Source organism: Paramormyrops kingsleyae, chromosome 18 (genome assembly GCF_048594095.1).
Source record: "Paramormyrops kingsleyae isolate MSU_618 chromosome 18, PKINGS_0.4, whole genome shotgun sequence".
NCBI classification, from domain to species: Eukaryota; Metazoa; Chordata; class Actinopteri; order Osteoglossiformes; family Mormyridae; genus Paramormyrops; species Paramormyrops kingsleyae.
Window position 1 is genome coordinate 10,567,879 of NC_132814.1, and position 17,855 is coordinate 10,585,733.

At 41.8% G+C, this 17,855-nt stretch overlaps 1 protein-coding gene across 2 annotated transcripts in view; it reads right to left on the reverse strand.

Moving 5' to 3' along the window:
• Positions 1–17,855, reverse strand: part of LOC111837966 (nectin 1b-like) — a 147,610-nt gene that overhangs the window by 110,117 nt on the left and 19,638 nt on the right. The gene's annotated exons all lie outside the window — the stretch shown is intronic.

A 17,855-nucleotide genomic window follows, 5' to 3' on the forward strand; every position in this document is an offset into this window, starting at 1 on the left:
CTTAATATCGAATTCCAGAATAAGACTGCAAGGAATTCCAGACTTGATTATTCTGGTGTCATGCGAGCCTTACATACCCTTAAATAGAATCCATAATAAGAAAGAGGCTGATATAGAAACATGAATGCCCCCCAGCAATACATAACAGCAATCAACACTTCTTAAAATGAAACAGAAGACACAAAATGTACTGCTTTTAACCGATGTTGGACATGCCTTGAAAACTTCCTCTAGAGATGAGCGCATCGTGTAGAATCGGTACAGTATTTCCTAAAGATTTTAATAAAAATTGTCTATATATATAAAATAATGATTGTTGCAGCGTCTGGATCTCGGTGGGATGCCGGAATCTCCGTAGACAGCTTAACACTACATGACAGTTTACATTGAGATTAGCCATGAGAGTAGAAATCTAAAAATAGACTGGCTCAGAAGAGTCGGGCCATGATACAATCTGGAATAAACGAATCTTTTCACCAACGGAGCAAAACTGAGGTTTCCTGTCAAGGTAGCCTGGTGATGATGTGAGACACGATCTTTGTGGTTTGGGAGGTATGTGACAGAATATAAAAACAGACTAAATTCTTTATTCCAAGATTTCAAAAATATATATAACTTTATACGTTTAGCGAATTGCACATTAAGTGGGTGTTATGCTTGGTTTTTAACATTTTAACACAATGGCAAGCAGATCAGCTAAGGAGGAGTAAAATAATCCAATGAAGCACATTATGTTTAAAGAAAAGTAGGTACAAAGATATTCCATATAGGTGCCATAACAAGAACATTAAGTCACTTTGGCAATTGCTGAGCGGCAGAGAACTGGATCAGGCAGCAGAGACTGGTGTCCGCTTGCACACATGATCACTGATGCAGAAGTAAGGTTTATTTCTGCAGCTATGTGTGTGTATTTATGTGCTTGGCAGATGACAAGCAGATCAATATTCCTCAAATCAAATACCTTACATTACCATTAAAGTAATCCAACTCAAAGATGTTAAGTATGTCTTCATAGACGATGTTGTTATTGCCCCAAGTTGAGACCCCTGCCAAGTCTAGCTGATTTAAAATCCACCCAGCCCTGAGGCCCTTGTTGTCCTCCCTTTGTTTTGCAAATAATTAGAGGATAGGTGCTACTGAATAAATTATTGTCTGACAAACACCACACTCTAAAGGGCCTCCCCTTCTTTAGGAATGGATAGCGGCCTTGACTATTTAATCACCAACGTAGTGCACAGAAAATGAAGGACGACGGAAGCCAGCCGAAAGGACTGAGCAGCCTCACAGCCTGGGTGCTGGACTTGCCCCAGGGAAAAATGGGAGAGGGCGGACTTTTAAAACACAGCGGAGGAGACTGAATCTTATCTGAACAAAGGGAATCTATTCCCTTGAGCTGTTGCCTCAACAAGCTTTATAGCATCTTAGAATGACCCCTCCTGTAAGTCACCAGCTGTCATTCTGCAGTTTCTGACTGAATCAGAAGACACTCTAACCAGGCATTTAGCAGCATGGCTTTTACAGTTAAAAAAGCAGTTTGCTACACGCAGCTTTCAGTTTGCCAGCAGAGTGCTTGTTAACAAGCAGGCTCCGCAGCTGACACAAAGCCTGCTGTATGTAAAACACTTGATCTTCAGGTCACCAGGAGGAAGAACATATGTTGTCTCACAGTTACATATGCTTGCCAGGATCTTTTGGTAATCAGGCAATTAAGAGTGTGGATTAGCACAACAGGTTGAAATTAGCAAACAATGCAAACACATGACAAATGACAGACTTACTGAGATAGGATTGGAAAGGCCAGGCAGACCAGGAGGAGAAGACAATCACCCGACCTTCTGCTCAAACCACCTTTGACCATGTCAACCTTTATACAGTTAGTCCGACCATATCCACAGGATCTGCATCCGTATATTTAAACAACCATGAATGGAAAACTTTTGTGGGGAAAAAAATTATCCAGAAATTTCAAAAAGCAAAACTGTAATTCTCCACAAGCACTAAGCTGAATCCACGCAAATGAAGCAATGTGCAGGTTGACAGAGAATTAATTAATGTTTTCTCTGTGTATAATTACATTTTCTATTGTACTATAATGGTTGTATCTGTACTGAACATGTACAGACTTTTCTTGTCATTATTCACTGAAAAATACAGCATGACAACTATTTACATAGCATTTACATTGCATTATGTATTATACGTAATGTAGAGATGATTCAAAGTGAACAGGAGGATGTGTGTAGGTTACATGCAAATACTAGGCCAGGTCTTGAGCACCGTGGTGTTTGGTATCTGTGGGTCCTGGAACCAATGGCCCGCAGACACTGAGGGGCAACTATATAAACGGAACCATTATATAAACGTCCCTTTTCTGCTTCCAGTTCCAACAAAGGAAACTTCAATTTTAATGCTTATTTCATGCAGCCAGTTCTTTTTTCATGTTCACCCATAAATATACGCTTATTGAAGAGAATAGAAATACTAAAAAAAATACTTATTGGGGTGTCTTCATAAACTATACTGTATATATATTAATGAATGTTACATTTATAGAGTGGTTTTCAAGACACCCAAAGCGCTTTACAGAACCAATGGGGAGTCACTTCAACCACCACCACTGTGTAGCCCCCACGCGGATCATGCAACACTCACCACACAGTAGCTAAGGTGGTGACGGGGCAGGAGAGGATTCACCAGTTAGATATAGGGGATGATTAGGGAGCCAGATCTGATAGGGCCACAGTGGGCAATTTTAGCCAGAACATCAGGATACCATCCCTGCTCTTTGGAAAAATGCCCAGGGATTTTTTATGACCTCAGAGAGTCAGGACTTCAGTTTTATGTCTCATCCAAAGGACGGCACCATTTTTACAGCACAGTGTCCCCATCTCTGCACTGGGGCATTGGGATCCACACAGACCACAGGATGGTCTCCCATCCAAGTACTGGCCAGGTCCAAACATGCTTAGAAGAAGAAGAAGATACAAACAAACAAAAAAAGCCGTTACTTAATAAAAGTTAAAGTAAGAGACCCCTCCCCCAACACGCCGACTCGCCCATACGGGGTCAGTGTTTGCTTTTTTTTCCTCCTCTGCTAATGTAAACATGGAGACATGAACATATTTCGAACACAAATGAGTTGACAAAACTACTCCATTATTAATACACATACACGTTTGAATTCACATCTTTGTGGGGACCGTCCATTCATTTCTATGTGAAAAACACTAATCCTAACAATGACGACCTTAACTCCTACCCAGCCCTAACCCTAACCATAAGTAACCAAACAAAATACAAGACGTTTGGCATTTTTAGTTTTCTGACTTAAGTGACAGATTTTTATAAAATTATGTTTTCCCTTGTGGCGACTGGAAAAATGATCCCACAAAGTCAAAATAACAGGTTTTTATCACATGGTGGGGACATTTGGTCCCCACAATGTAATATATACATGCCCACACACACACACCCACACATACAAATGGCAACCTCAGCCTCAAATAAGGACACTGCAGTTTCTATTATGCAACCCACACAGTGAAGTCATTGTTTAAACAAGTGACTGAATGACATCAGCCCAATACTAGACAGCTGCCTCTAGCCCATAAACGCTGTTAGTGGGAAAACAGGTTTCTGTTTTGTTAATGATTGCAGGAGAAACGTCTGTTTGGACAGAACCTGACTACTAGGTTATTCCTCTTTCAGAGCAAAGACTCAAATGTATCACTACCTGATTGGTAAAATGCTACGCAGATAGCAAAATGCGATGAAGATGTGCGTCACTTTATCGAGAAGCAAGTGTGATCCGAAACCAATTTTAGCTTTTTTTTTTGTTTGCTTGTTTTTGCTGCTTCGCTTCAGCAAGTAAATTTTCTTTAATTTATGCCTGAGAAAAACATCAGTGTCATAACAGTTATTTGATACACAATGTAAAAAAGTAAGAACAAAAGAAAAAGAACTTCAAAGAATATGGATCCTAGAATCATAGAGCTGTACTACAAAAAGCAGCATAGAGGAATGGCCTGTTTGTATGAACACGATTAGATACGGCGGGAGACGCAGAGAAAGCACCTTTAGTATTTCCATGATACGATCTGCTTAATTAAGGACTATGACACAAGAATAAAAGGATTAATGGAAGGGATTTAATGTATTTGTACATTTACAAAGCAAGTTGGCAGAAGCATGAAAGGTATTAAGCAAGAAAATTTAAATAATAAGAAAAGTGCACTCAGTGAATATGCCTTAAAAATCTCCCCTGGGATAATGCACAGTACAGAAACTCATAGACTGTTACACACATGGCAGACAAAACACTTTGATCATTCAACGTTTCAGTTATTATATGGGCCAAAATTATGTGCATTAATTCGTTATCATTCTTACAAAAAAAAATGTACACGGTCATATTGGTATGCCGCTGAAGACTAAATAAAAACATCATGTAACTAGCGGGCATTTTATGAGGCACACATATGTAGCAGTAGGAATGACACTGTTTTGTCTCCTAAACAACTTCAAGTTCCGCATTTAAAGAGGCCTTTTTACACACCCGTCATACAGGCTGTTACTTCTGTCACTTGTGACCATTCTCCCCCGATCACTCACATTCACCAGGCGTTTTCAGCCACAGCGCCGTAACCACAACACCGGGCACCAACAATCACCTCAGGTTTAAAATTGCTTAGATCATGTGTCTTAGAAGTTCTAACGTTTAACCACACGGTAACTGAAGCTCTTGATGCTGTCAGTATGTATTGCTGTGTGTGTAGGATCAGGCTCTGTTAGCGTTAACGAGAAGATGCACCTAAAAGGGCCATTTTGTAATCAAGACATCTTGTAGGATTAATTGTGTGGGTGCAATTTAGGTCAATATTATTATTATTACTATTATTATATTATTATTATCATTATGATACGTAATCATAATAATAATAATAATAGGCAAAGGGATGTCCAGTGCATTCGGATTATTGTGGGTAATGACAGATGAAAGGTTTTGCTGGTCCACGCTTTTTGGAAGCAAAGGCATAGAACGCCGTGCAGAGCAGCAGAGAGGAAATGCCAGGTGACAGAGGTCAGCACCAGAGCAGATTACAGCACTCCAGACGCTGGTGTGCAGGATGCAGATCAGCTGTGTGCAGACCTCATCTCCCGTACTAATGGTATTAATGCATGGAAATGCCTTCTTCCTGTTTGCCGGCCTGCACACTATGCAAAGTTGTGCTTAACTCAACAGGTTTGGGAGGCCCTGGGGTCAAATTTTGTGGCCAAAAGAGTGACCATCTCCCCAATGCCCTGGAGCGACCCTAAGCTTTATCCTGCTTTGGGCAAAAGCAGCTGCTAATTAAATAAAAATGTAAATCTGCCCCTGCTATTCTGCTAATGCATCATTTCCACTCCTCACTATTGTACACGAATGAGGGAAAAAAAACTGAGGCGGCATACAAGGTTTTTATGAATGGCTCAGAAATTAACATCTACAACTTGTAAGGATGGTATGAACGAAATCTCACAGTGTCACACCTGTCTCTGATTGACTAATTGCCCACTCCGGGTTGATGGCAATTGCAGCCCAGCCCTATTTAAGCAGTGCAGTGAGTAGTTGTCACTGCTTGGTCATCGTCACTCTTACAGCTTACGGCTCAGTTGGCTCTCAGTCAAAGATTTGTTTTATGTGGCTAGATGGAGTAGGTCTATGTCCTCTGTGCCAGCCAGTAGCCAGCAGGTACTGGCTTGGTGGTTTGGGGACTCATGGTTCTTGTTGACTGGTGTCTTTCTGTAGGCTTTGGGCTGGCCGGTTTCTGATTTCGGGATTCATGATCCCAAGTATGCCGCTAGTGTACCACTGCGTTCCTGTCTGGGGTTTTCTGTGTGTCCTGGGTTCTGTGTTCTTGCCCTTTTTTAAGCTCCCTGGTTCCTAGTCTGGGATCTTCAGTCCTCCGAATTTGAGTTTGCCTTCCAGGGACTGTCTATCCAATCAAAGACCAAAGTCCTGCCAGTCCCCTGTTTCTAGCAGTGTTTGGACTGTTGGTCATGATCGGCCCAAGTTGAGGCATTCTGACACAGACCTTGTCTAATGAAAGCTAATGTTTTTAAGCGGTAAGGAGAGTCAGAGTCGTGACAGTCTGTGTGTGTGGTTGCTCTTATTTCTATAGTATGAATACAAGACCGTTTTATAAAAGAAAATCATTCAAGTAAACCCAAGAAATTACAGGAGTATTTAAAAGGGACTGTATGTAATTAATGGCACTTCCCTTCAAACAAAAGCAAGATAACGGAAGTTCTACACATACTTCTGACATAGACAGCTGGCATCTTCTCTGAAGTGAAAATTCTCTTATACTGATGCATAATCCTAAATGAAGTGACATTAATAATCCACATTCAAGCTGTGTATTTTCATTAAAACGAAAGATGTGTGTAATGACTGTAATTACTATACAGAAGGTTCCAGAACTGCTATCGCCGCTTTTGCCTTGACTGCAAAATTCACTGGCATAAACCAGTCAGGAAACCGTTCTCAAGAAGGTTAAATAGGAATAAACAGGCCTTCCTCAGAAGAGTGACTAAGTAAGCAGGTTTGCACAGAATTTCAGCTATCTGACGATATCCTGTGCCCTTGGGATTATTTAAAAGGGACAGAAAAGACCGGAAAGCCGCAGCCCGGAGAGAGAATGAAAAATTTGTGAGGCAAAAGATTGACTGGTGCTGAGAACAGAGAAAATTAGCTGGTGCTCTAAAAACCGAAAAATTACATTTATATAATACTGTTTATTTATAAGATAGCTATAGTCATAACTGTCATCTAGTTGGTATAAAGTGATACTGTGGGGCCTCCTATCAGGTTAATAAACCGAGAGTGTCGTCTGCAGAAGATGGAAATGGGTAGAATTGTCATATCCACAGGAAGCATTCGAGTTCGTTCGGCAATGGAAGCTCTGGTACCCAAGCGATGAAAAACACATCAACAATACATCTGTCAGCAAGCTAATGTGGCTTTTATTGTGGATTCCACACACGCTGCAGTCTGCGAAGTCTATTTGGGAAACAGCTACAAACCCATTCAAAATGCCCCTTTTATTCCACAAAGTGTACATACAGACGGGAAACCTATCAAGGACCAAGGTGATAATGACACCTTCTCGTCATCTACAAATAAATACAGAACACAGTCAAAGACTACTTCATATCTTTGTGGGGAAAACCCTAATCTCAACTATGACAACCTTAACCCCTACCCAGCCCTAACCTTAACCATAATTAACCAAACAAAATAAAAGGCTTTTGGTATTTTTAGTATTTTCATTGCAGTCACAGAATATAATAAAATAGATTTTCCCCTTGTGGGGACCGAAAAAAATTGTCCTCTCATTATCATTTGGTCCCCAGAATGTAATATGTACACCCCCCCCCCCCCCCCCCCACACACACACACACACACACACACACAAGGAGCAGGGTTTGGATTTAAACCCCTAAGTCCAGAGGAGTGGGGTGACAGTGTAAGTGTGACTCCTCACATATAAATTCAGAAATAAAAACACATCTGCTACTTAGTGTTACATGCAAAATGCCCTGCTGTGACGTGAATGTGACTGGCTGGAATAACGGAAAGTGCCAGCCCATAAACAGTCTAGTGAAATGTAGAAGGGCGACAACTGCTTCTTTCAAACCATTTAAAAAATATATTTCCTTACTTCCTAATTATTCAGGAATGATCAAAAGAAAAACATTCAAAGTCATGCCTATTTGAATAAATCTTCTAAAAGCAGTATTTCATTTTTGTAGTTTTAGTTAATCTGAAAATGTGCTTTATTTTACAAAGTCAATGGCTCACTTTGTCATGATCCTAGGTCTCTGAGTTTTCAAAAAATATTTTAATTATTTCTGAGTCAAACATTTCGCAGCTGAAACAAACACAGAATTGAAAATTTGCTGAATTGCAGCTATTTTTACATTCCTGAAATGGCGACGTGTGTCATGGAATTGCGATTATAATTAAGCTTCTTATTTTGAAGTCTGACTTTGACAGGGAATTTTTGAGACCAACTCGATACAGCCAATCAAATCCAGTCAAACTGGTTCATTCTGAGACCATTAGAGCAGTGTTTCCCAATCCGGTCCTCGGATACTCCCAGACGGTCCATGTTTTTGCTCCCTTCCAGACCATCCACATTTTTGCTCCCTCCCACATAATGAACACACAATACCCTACAGCAGTTTTTCTCAACCCGATCCTTCGGGAACCGCAGACGGTCCACGTTTTGTGTCCTCCCATCTCCCTGCCAGACAATCCACATTTTTGCTCCCTCACAGCTCTCGGAGCAAAAACTTGGACTGTCTGGGGAGCTCTGAGGCTTGGGAAATATTGTTTTAGAGAGTAAGGAATCCATTTTGTCTTATATCAGCCGCTGACAGCTCTCCCCTCTGCTGCCACCCACACCTCCATTCCCAGTTTCCTGGTGGGACTCGGCCTCCGCGGCTTGAAGAACAGGTGCGATTTAGAACCTCATACCGGTGCTGACTCCAGCGTCCCGGATGCTACATCTGCTGCCATGATCTTTAAAAAAAAACAAAATCATTACCTGAATATTTATTGGAAACTTATTTTACAGTGTGTTGTTTCTGGACTGTTTTCAAACAATCTTTGCTGTAAACACTACTCCCTTTCACTGAAAAAATGTATCATGTGCCAAATCCACTGTTAGTGTGTAATATTATCAGTAGATGAACTTGTTTTTCCTCCACATCAGAGTCTGACGGTTTTTGGCTATTGTTCTTCAATAAGGAAACAAAGGCAGCACATAAATTAGTCGGATGGATCAAAATGTGGAATTGAAATGGATCAAAGGTTCTTGGGCAAGTGATGCATCGGTAGTGAAACTCATCAAATGATTTAGCTCACACTGAAATCCCTGTCGGTGCCACACAGTTGGACTGTCACTCGAGAACAACCTTATAAAAATAGTCTGCAAAAAATCTTTTGGAAAGTGACAAATGTTTAATTTCTCTCTCTCAGTGTGTGTGTGTGTGTGTGTGTGTGTGTGTGTGTGTGTGTGTGTGTGTTTTAATGAGAACTGTTAATAAGACATCCGATTTTGAGATAATGAGAAAAATATTTCCCTGATCAACACTGCAAAGGTAACATGAATGCTCCATAATGTGTATTAACTGACGTGAAAGCAAGTTTTAATGTTGCCAGTGACGTGGAACTGTGTGCAAAAGTGAAGAACAAACAACCAGATCACCACCAAACCACTGTGCAGACCTCGGATCCTTCTTTGGAGACCCGGATCCTTTTCACCTCTGTTTCTTTGGAAGATACTGTATTTCTGCCATCTCCTTCCCATATCATTTCATTGCCCCCTCCTCCTATCCCCAGTGAGTACAGCTTTTCATCCTTTGATGGGACTGACAAGCTCCCTGGCTGGGCTGATTAAAAGCTTTAAGGTCAGACATGCAGGCTACCCACCTGCCTGCAAGCCTTCCCCACCACCAGGCGACGCCTGTGCATATCGTTAAACCCCTACTATCTCATCATCAAACAAAATTACATTTTAAATGCAGTTTCTAATACTTTGACACTTTTTTAATGCTGGATTTGCTCGATATAATCATGTAACTCACTCGAAAACCAGTTGATTCACTTCATTTGATGAAATAATTTAGATGGTAAGATTCATTAAGTGGCGAGAGTTCATTTAGCTTTCCCAAATGCCAGACCAGATAAATTTCTGATAAAAAAAAATCTAATTTTACGCCATGACTATACCTCATATAGCAAGTTGGGTTAACTGCCACATGGATGGACCTCAAGCCATCTGATACACAAGTGATACAGTTTACACAAGATTCAGAAGGATGAAAGACTATTGCTATATCCTTTATCTAATGCATTTATAAATACATTTAATCTCATTTATTCATACTGGAAATAATAAAAAAAAATTCTGTGTTCACAATGGGCAGCAATGTAGTGTGACTCCTCTAAGGTTCTGTTTAAATCCTGGTCCTGGCTGTGTATGATCAGTTTGGATGTTCTCCTCAAGCATGCACAAGGTTCCACTGTCTTCTCCTGTTTCCGCCCACACCCCAAAACCTGAAAATCGGCGTCTCGAAATTGCCCTCAGTGTGGGAACCTGTTCCCTCTGCTCTATAGCACAGCATAGGCACGAGGTTCACTATACTGGATAAGCAGTTAGGGAAGATTAATGAAAGGATCGTTGTGTTTGTGTTGAGAGTGTGTTATGTTTGTGCACAGAAATATATAGTTTAAAAAGCTGCACAAGTAAAAATGAGATATCCTGCTGAGAGAGGGAAAAAAAAACAGGAAAAATATGCTTAATTGAACATTTCAGATAACCGGTGGAGCTTGTTTACAGCGTGCCAAGGGGTTATCCCTAATCTAAAAGAAATCTTTGACATACAGCAATATCATTAAAAACGATGCCTCATCATGTTTGCTTAATTTCCATCAGGTAACATAAAGCAATGTTGCTCTACAGTCTCATTTTCAGCAAATACAAAAGCATGGATTCCATTTCACTCACTTCGCTGTTTTGGGAAATTTCTGCATAATTAATCTATTAGTTGGATGCTGTTTTATTGCACTCCCACTCAAGCAAGCATTGTGGGGAAAATGGAATTTAAAAAGAATTACTTAGCTTGTAATAAATTGTTCCCATAATGGACAGACAAAAAAGGAACCTATGACATCCTGGTTGGATTGGCATTCTTCTAACACACTAACGGAATACATTATGCGCTATATAGAATGATTTTATTGCCATTGTACAGATAGCAAGTACAACCTGCGATCGTTGCATATCCCATTTAGCCATTGCATGAGACACTCATACACAGGTGAGAGTGAAGTTTGGGGTGAGAGAGCAGGGGTCTGCAGCGATCGGGGTTAGGGGCCTTGCCGAAGTGCCCAGCGGCGATATGGTGACACTGAAGACCCCTGACCCACAGATACACCCTAATAAATTGGAACGGAAAGAAATAACCAAAAAAAAAACAAAAAAAACTGGGCCAGCTAAAGAAAGAGGTAAAATATTTTCTTTCTGTCACGTTTAACCAAAAGGCCAAAGTATTATGCATCCCATAAAAATCTCAGTCAATGTGAGGTGAGTGTGGCCCGCCTTTGCAGTGTCTAATCCTTAATACTTACAGGCAAACATTAGCCGTCCAGGGCAGGGAGGCGCAGAGAATGCAAGTCGACCCCCAGTCTCATTTGGATGACTTAAACCTCTGGGGTCCTTCTGCTCCCATAACTCTAACAGCAGCGTCAGCTGGGACAGACGGATGACGGTCTCTCCCTAGTATGTTAACTCACTCAACAAAAGCGACTGCCCGTAAGGTCAAGTGACAAAGCAGGTGTATCCCCACACACGCCTCACACCTCCTCAGCTGCCATTTATAATGAATTTAAATCCTTATAATGGAATTAAAAGGTCATTCCAGATTGGGAAAACTATACATATTAAAACTGAATTGGATTATTGCAATACAATACAGCAGTGTTGTTGTGAAGAGGCAACTGGCCGATTCGCAATCCTGGTTCATGCACTGAAGTGTTCCTGTTGCTTTTTAGTCCAGGTTGGCTTTTAATTAGGTGCTGATTGAAAGAACCGGCCATCCGTCGTAGCAGCTCGTTCTTGCCAGGGTCAGGGGTTGGAGCCAGTCCCAGGCAGCACAAGCCACAAGGCTGAGGCACATTCTGCCCGCCGTGCTTGTCCTTCACATAGCCTCACACACATACACAACCATATACTATAGGCCAGGGCTATTCAAATCACGGTCCGCAAGGTCCGAGCCCTGCTGATTTCCCAGCCTTCCTTTACCTGTGAGCCAGATGCGAAGCCCCTGGCCAATCGGAATCGGTAATTAATAAACTAACTACCTGTGAGAACTGAAAACACGGCCTGGATTTGGAATTGAGAACCAGATTTGAAGAATCCCGCTATTGGCCATCCATCCACTTCCTGTAACCGCTGTCCTGTTCAGGGAGGTGGGGGATTCATTATTATTATTAATAATAATAATAATAATAATTGATACTTTACTGATCCCCGTGGGGAAATTCTCTTTATGCCTCCCCTAACTTGCTCTTTGCAGAGTAAGTTGTCTGTGAAGGGCAGCCACCCATAGCAGCACCCAGGGAGCTGGGGGTTAAGGGCCTTACTCAAGGACACCGCAGACGTCCCGAAGCTGGGTTGGAACTGGTGACCTTCTGATCACAGACACACAGGCTGAGCCACAGGGAACAACCCAGGATGTGGCGCCAACTCATCACAGAGCACACTCACTCACCATTCCCTCACACATGCACACCTATGAGCAATCTGGTAACTCCAATTCGCCTCAGCATGTTTTTGGATTGGGGGAGGGGGGAGACTGGAGTACCCGGAGAAAACCACACATACACACTCCACACACAGAGGGTCTTGGCGGAGACTCGAACCCTGGTGTGAGGCAACAGTACTAACCCCTGCACCACCATACCGCCTATATACTGTGGGCAATTTAGGGATGTCAGTTATCCTACATACATGCCTTAGGACTGCAGAAGGAAACCACACGACAAGGAGAAGATATGCAAAGTCCACACACAGCAGGTGTGGCACTGCACACATCCGACTCTGAAGCCGTGAAGCAAATGCGCTACCTACTACTGACTTTAAAATCCTATTAATATGAATGCATCGACTAAAAAGCTTTACACCTTAAGACAAAGGTATAACAAAAATATTTATATACTATGATGTGTCTTTATGATGAACTCTTAACCTTTACATTGCACTAATTTTCGCATAAATTTAAAAATAAACAAGCACCTACTGTATACATCTTTTAATCCTACATCTGACCTCAGCACTGTTCTCGTGCCGAAACCTGTGAGTGGCTACTTGTGTAACAGCAGCCTGACCAGTGATGAACGTTATGCTCAAAACACAGACTAACTACGTAATTCCGCTGCTATTGCGCAAACATTCACGAGAAATTATAATTGTAGACGTTCCACAAAACATGTACAGGCAAATCTCGGTCGTGAAGGAAGCCTCCCTCTTTTCATGCAGAGCCGGGCACACATTCTGTTCACATGAACCTACGCTCGCTAAGACACCGTTGCACAATTTTTCAAAGGTTTAGGAGTGCCGAGCATGTATGAGCAAGTCGTTCATCGGCAACCTGAACTATTATCTTACCTAGATATACAATGTCTTCCGAACTTATTCAGATCTGTCCGCTTTATCCAAACTCAAAATTTCAAATAGGATTGAATATAATTTTTCCCCCAATAATCACCACACAATACCCGACAACAGTGGTTCTCAGTATAGTCCTCAATGACCCCGCAAACAGGCCACAGTTTTACTTCCTCCCGGCTCCCTCCAGACAGTCCTCATTTTGCTCCTTCCCAGGTCCCTGCCGGAAGCTGGGGGGAGCAAAAATGTGGACTGTGTGGGGACCCCCAAAGACCGGGCTAAGGAGCTTCGCTGTACATACACAGGCAGTACATTAAGCTGAAATCTGTGGTCTGCTTTTGCCTATATATACTACAGGCTGGAAAGGAGCAGAAATGTGGACTGCCTGGGGAAGGACAGAGTGAAATAGTACCCTACAACATATCCTAGTATACAGTACATACTAGTCAAATAAATCAGGCTAAATGAAACCAAGTACAATGTGCAGCAAAGCACTGGGGTATAATGTGTTCTTTAGCCCGTGTTTATCCAGGCTAGCCTGTAAATTACGGGATAACAGGAGCCAATAATTCTAATGAGCATCATTTCCTGTATCAGCGTGCTAATGCAGCGGCTGTGTGGAACAACGGCGGTTTGATATTCAGAAAGAGAAGACGGCAATCAGCCACCGAAAGACTCGCCATGCCGTGCGATGCATGACAACAGAGCCCAACACAACAGAGAATCCACTAGCAAATTGTTATTATTAGTCAAATATATTTTGCGAAATTCACAGCAATATAACAGGTGTGGACGTTCTGACTAAAGAGGTACTTAAAATCACTCCCCCCCTCCCCCCAAATTCTCCCCTCAATTTTTCCACAGCTAAACCGACACCTCATTCCCTGTGACACCATATGAAAAAAGTTCTAATAGTATAATAGTTTACCCATACCTTTTAACATCTTATAAACCTGATTGAAATTAACACAGTTAAAAACATATATATGTACCGGATGTTTCTTGGAACACTTTGGACTAACAGAAGATTTGAATACAAAGAATAACAGGCTTGTGCCCTGTAAGGCCTGCCTCTGCAGGAAAGCTCGGCTTCTCTGAACTCGGCCTTCACTCGGTTAATGTGCTGCCGCTCTCCTGCTGACAGAGGGCTTGTGACAGGGGGGCCACGCCCTCAACACCTACCGGTGCCAAATCAGGCTTCACTTCACTCGTTGGACAGACTCAGAGGTGATGCCGCAGCAAGGTCATGTTTACAGTGACTCAGAAGCCTTTCATTGCATGGGGTTTTACAGTGACAGGGAAAATCACAGTGTGCCTCTGTAGTTTACAGAACACATGGAGCTTACAGTTTGTTTCTGTTTGGCCGAAGCAGTGCTCAGTCATTCTGCCTGTGTTGCACGTAGCTGAAAAGTTAGCTCAACAATCTACAGGCAAACAAAACAGAACAAACAATACCCTTACACATAGATGGGAATCACTTACCAGCATCTCCAGAATACCGTACATTAAGCAAGTGCTGATAACAGATTTCAAAAGGATTACGCAAGAGCGTGGAGGTCAAATGGGGAAGATTCCTCTATTCCTACAAGCCAATTTAACAGGAGGATTTAACAGGAGTTGCCTTTTATGCTGAGCTTTGTTACATAAGAACTAAAATTTACTTAAAAGGCACAAATTTTTCATCCCATAGGCATGGATGCGCTTTCATCGATACTCATCACTTTTGGTGTAGTGTCTGGTTTCACCGAGAGACGTCAGGAAGTGACACAGGTTGCTGTAATACGTGCGCTGTGCTTTGGGCTAACTGCAACAAGTCCCAACAGTGTCAGTGGGTGGGAACAGGCAAAATTCAAACATTCTTGCAACAGAACATTCAATAGTAACAATAGATCAGAACATGCGTTGTCATAACTCAGTCTATGTTTCTATGGCAAGATGTACCTTAGAGGAATAGATTTTCTCAATCCCACTATCTACAGCAGTATCATTCCCGGGTTATGCACATAACTCAGTTAACTGATCACACTACATCCATTCATTCCTTTTTAACCACTAACAGTTTAATAATCGCTTAGAATGACACAGTTTCAAGCCATTTCCCATTTGTGCTATTATTTATGGTGAGTTGACATTCGAAACTAGAGGGGGGAAAATCAGATGGTCGCATGTTAATAAACAAACCTTAAATGTCACTGACAGAGAAATGTTTTTGCCAATTAATACAGAAATTCAAAACAGAGGACAGAACCATCACAAAATATGTTGATTTAGGTGAAGCATTTTAAATAGCCGCTTAGTCAATTAGCATCACCTTCTTTGTCTTGTGGCAAATGTGCCAGGAAGAGCCCAAGTTGGATGGAACACAGAGCTAATGCACTGCAGACACACACAGACACACACACAGGTTTGTAATTATATCTTTGTGGGGACTCTCCATTCATTTCTATGGGGAAAACTCTAATCCCAACATGATGACCTTAACCCCTACCCAGCCCTAACCTCAACCATAAGAAACCAAACAAAATACAAGATTTTTGGCATAATTATTTTTATTACATTCACAGATCTTTGTGGAGACTCGAAAAATGGTCTCCCCAATGTCAAAATAACAGGTTTTTATTACATTGTGGGGTACATTTGGTCCCTACAAAGTAATATAAACCAAATCCACACACACACAGAGTGCTTCACATTCACTTCACAGTGTGTCTTGAATGCATAAAAACAGAAGAGCAGAGGAAAGCCATCCAAGCGCGTGGAAAAACCAGGACATTCATCATGGTAGAACTGAAGCAGAATTTGAACCCACAGCCCTCTATAAGAGAACTGAAAGTTAGCAATACCTTAAATATATATATAAAAAAGGAACCTCGATGGGCATGAAGAGGATTTTGACTTTTTCTTCAGACGTACCCTGTAGTCTCTGCATGAGCGGTAACACAGACAGTGCTATTAAAAATGTTTACAGCCTTCAGTGCAGGTTGCCATGTTAATAGCAAAATATCTCACTTGAATTTAATGACGAGGGAATAAGGCAGTGACAGACTGGCAGGAAATCCCAAGGAACTAACGCCTCCATAACGTTTTATTCTCACAGGCATTTCATCATTTCCCTGCGGTTACTGCGCAGTCTCTCCCCGTGATCTTACAGATCCGCTTCCATACCGAATCAGATGGCAATCTCTCAAGAAACCCCCCCCCCACAACATACAGCCTGCATCTTATTCAAATGTCAGCTATATCACTGTGAATGAACATTAAGACAATGAGCATTCATTAAACGAGGAAATTCTCCCACGTTGCTGAGAACGACATCCATTGAGTCACCCACCCACCACCAATCCTGGTCAGTGATGCGGGAACCAGGAAACTTCTGCATGTTTATTTTATTTTTGAAGCTCCTGACATCAGAAGAGAAACAGTAGCAGTGATAATACACTGCTGTGTGTTAGGGGGGGTATGTATGAACCAGGGTGGGGCACAATCATGTGACAGCCCCACTCATTCTGTCCCTAGGGTCCTTATCCCAAATGTCCATAACGCTGAGTCACGCTTTCTCTCATCCTGAGTAAACGCACCCCGACCTCCAAGCCAAAGGCCACGCCCAGCTGAAACCTGCTGCTTTTCCCCAAACCCACCACATAAAATGGGCTCCTCTCCTTTGCTGAAGCCACAGCTACTTTTGTTGAATTCACCTCCATCGCCACCCCTAGATAAAAGTCCCAAATCCTTGCGCCCATCTCTGCCTCACACGGCACTGTTTACTCTCCCTGCTGGATCAAGTCTCACAGCGGGTTCAAGAAATGAAGAGTCGGACGTGGAATTTGGGAATTTCAGGAGTTTATCTGCTCTATCTGCTAAACTCGACAACAATTTTGTGTGAAGGAGAAACCGTAGGAGTCAAAAGGCTTCAGCAAAGAACGTCAAGTCATAACAATGATTAAACAGCTATAGATCACACAGAATCAAATTAGCAGGACAAAAATTGTAGATAAAACTAAGCTGCACATTTACTTTCAAGATATTAACCAAAACAAAACATGGAACAAATGCAAATGACAAACAATTATCTTGAAGTGCAACAATTATACAGCTGTCTCTAGTACCTGAGCACTGCAAACTGCAGGCTATTTAACAATACGTGTGTGGGGTACGGCTTTAAGAATGAAACGATCAGGGGGAATGAAACGATCGGGGGGAAAAAAAACAAACATTCTCGAAAACTAACATTTTTTAATGTACGCCGTTCACTATCAGCATCCACCGAAATTTCTCTGTCAAAAAAATTGAAACCTGAAATTGTTGTAATTTAACTGAAATACTTATTATTTGTATTTCTTCAGCAATTTGATGTCATTTTCCCCTGTTATTTTTTTGTTTCTTTGGCAAAGTATGTCGAAGTGAATTAATATTGTTTAAAATAACTCGTACCACTACTGCATTCGTACTTCATAGCTACTCAAAGTTGCAGATTAGAATTTCGGGGGGGTGGCTCTGCACGTCGGGATGCTATGTTTGTGATCGGAAGGTCGCTGGCTCAAATCCCAGGGTTGCCAGAGTGATGTCACCCTAGGGCCCTTGAGCGAGGCCCTTAATCCCCAATTGCTCTTGGAACCGGAATTTTTTTTGGATAAAAGT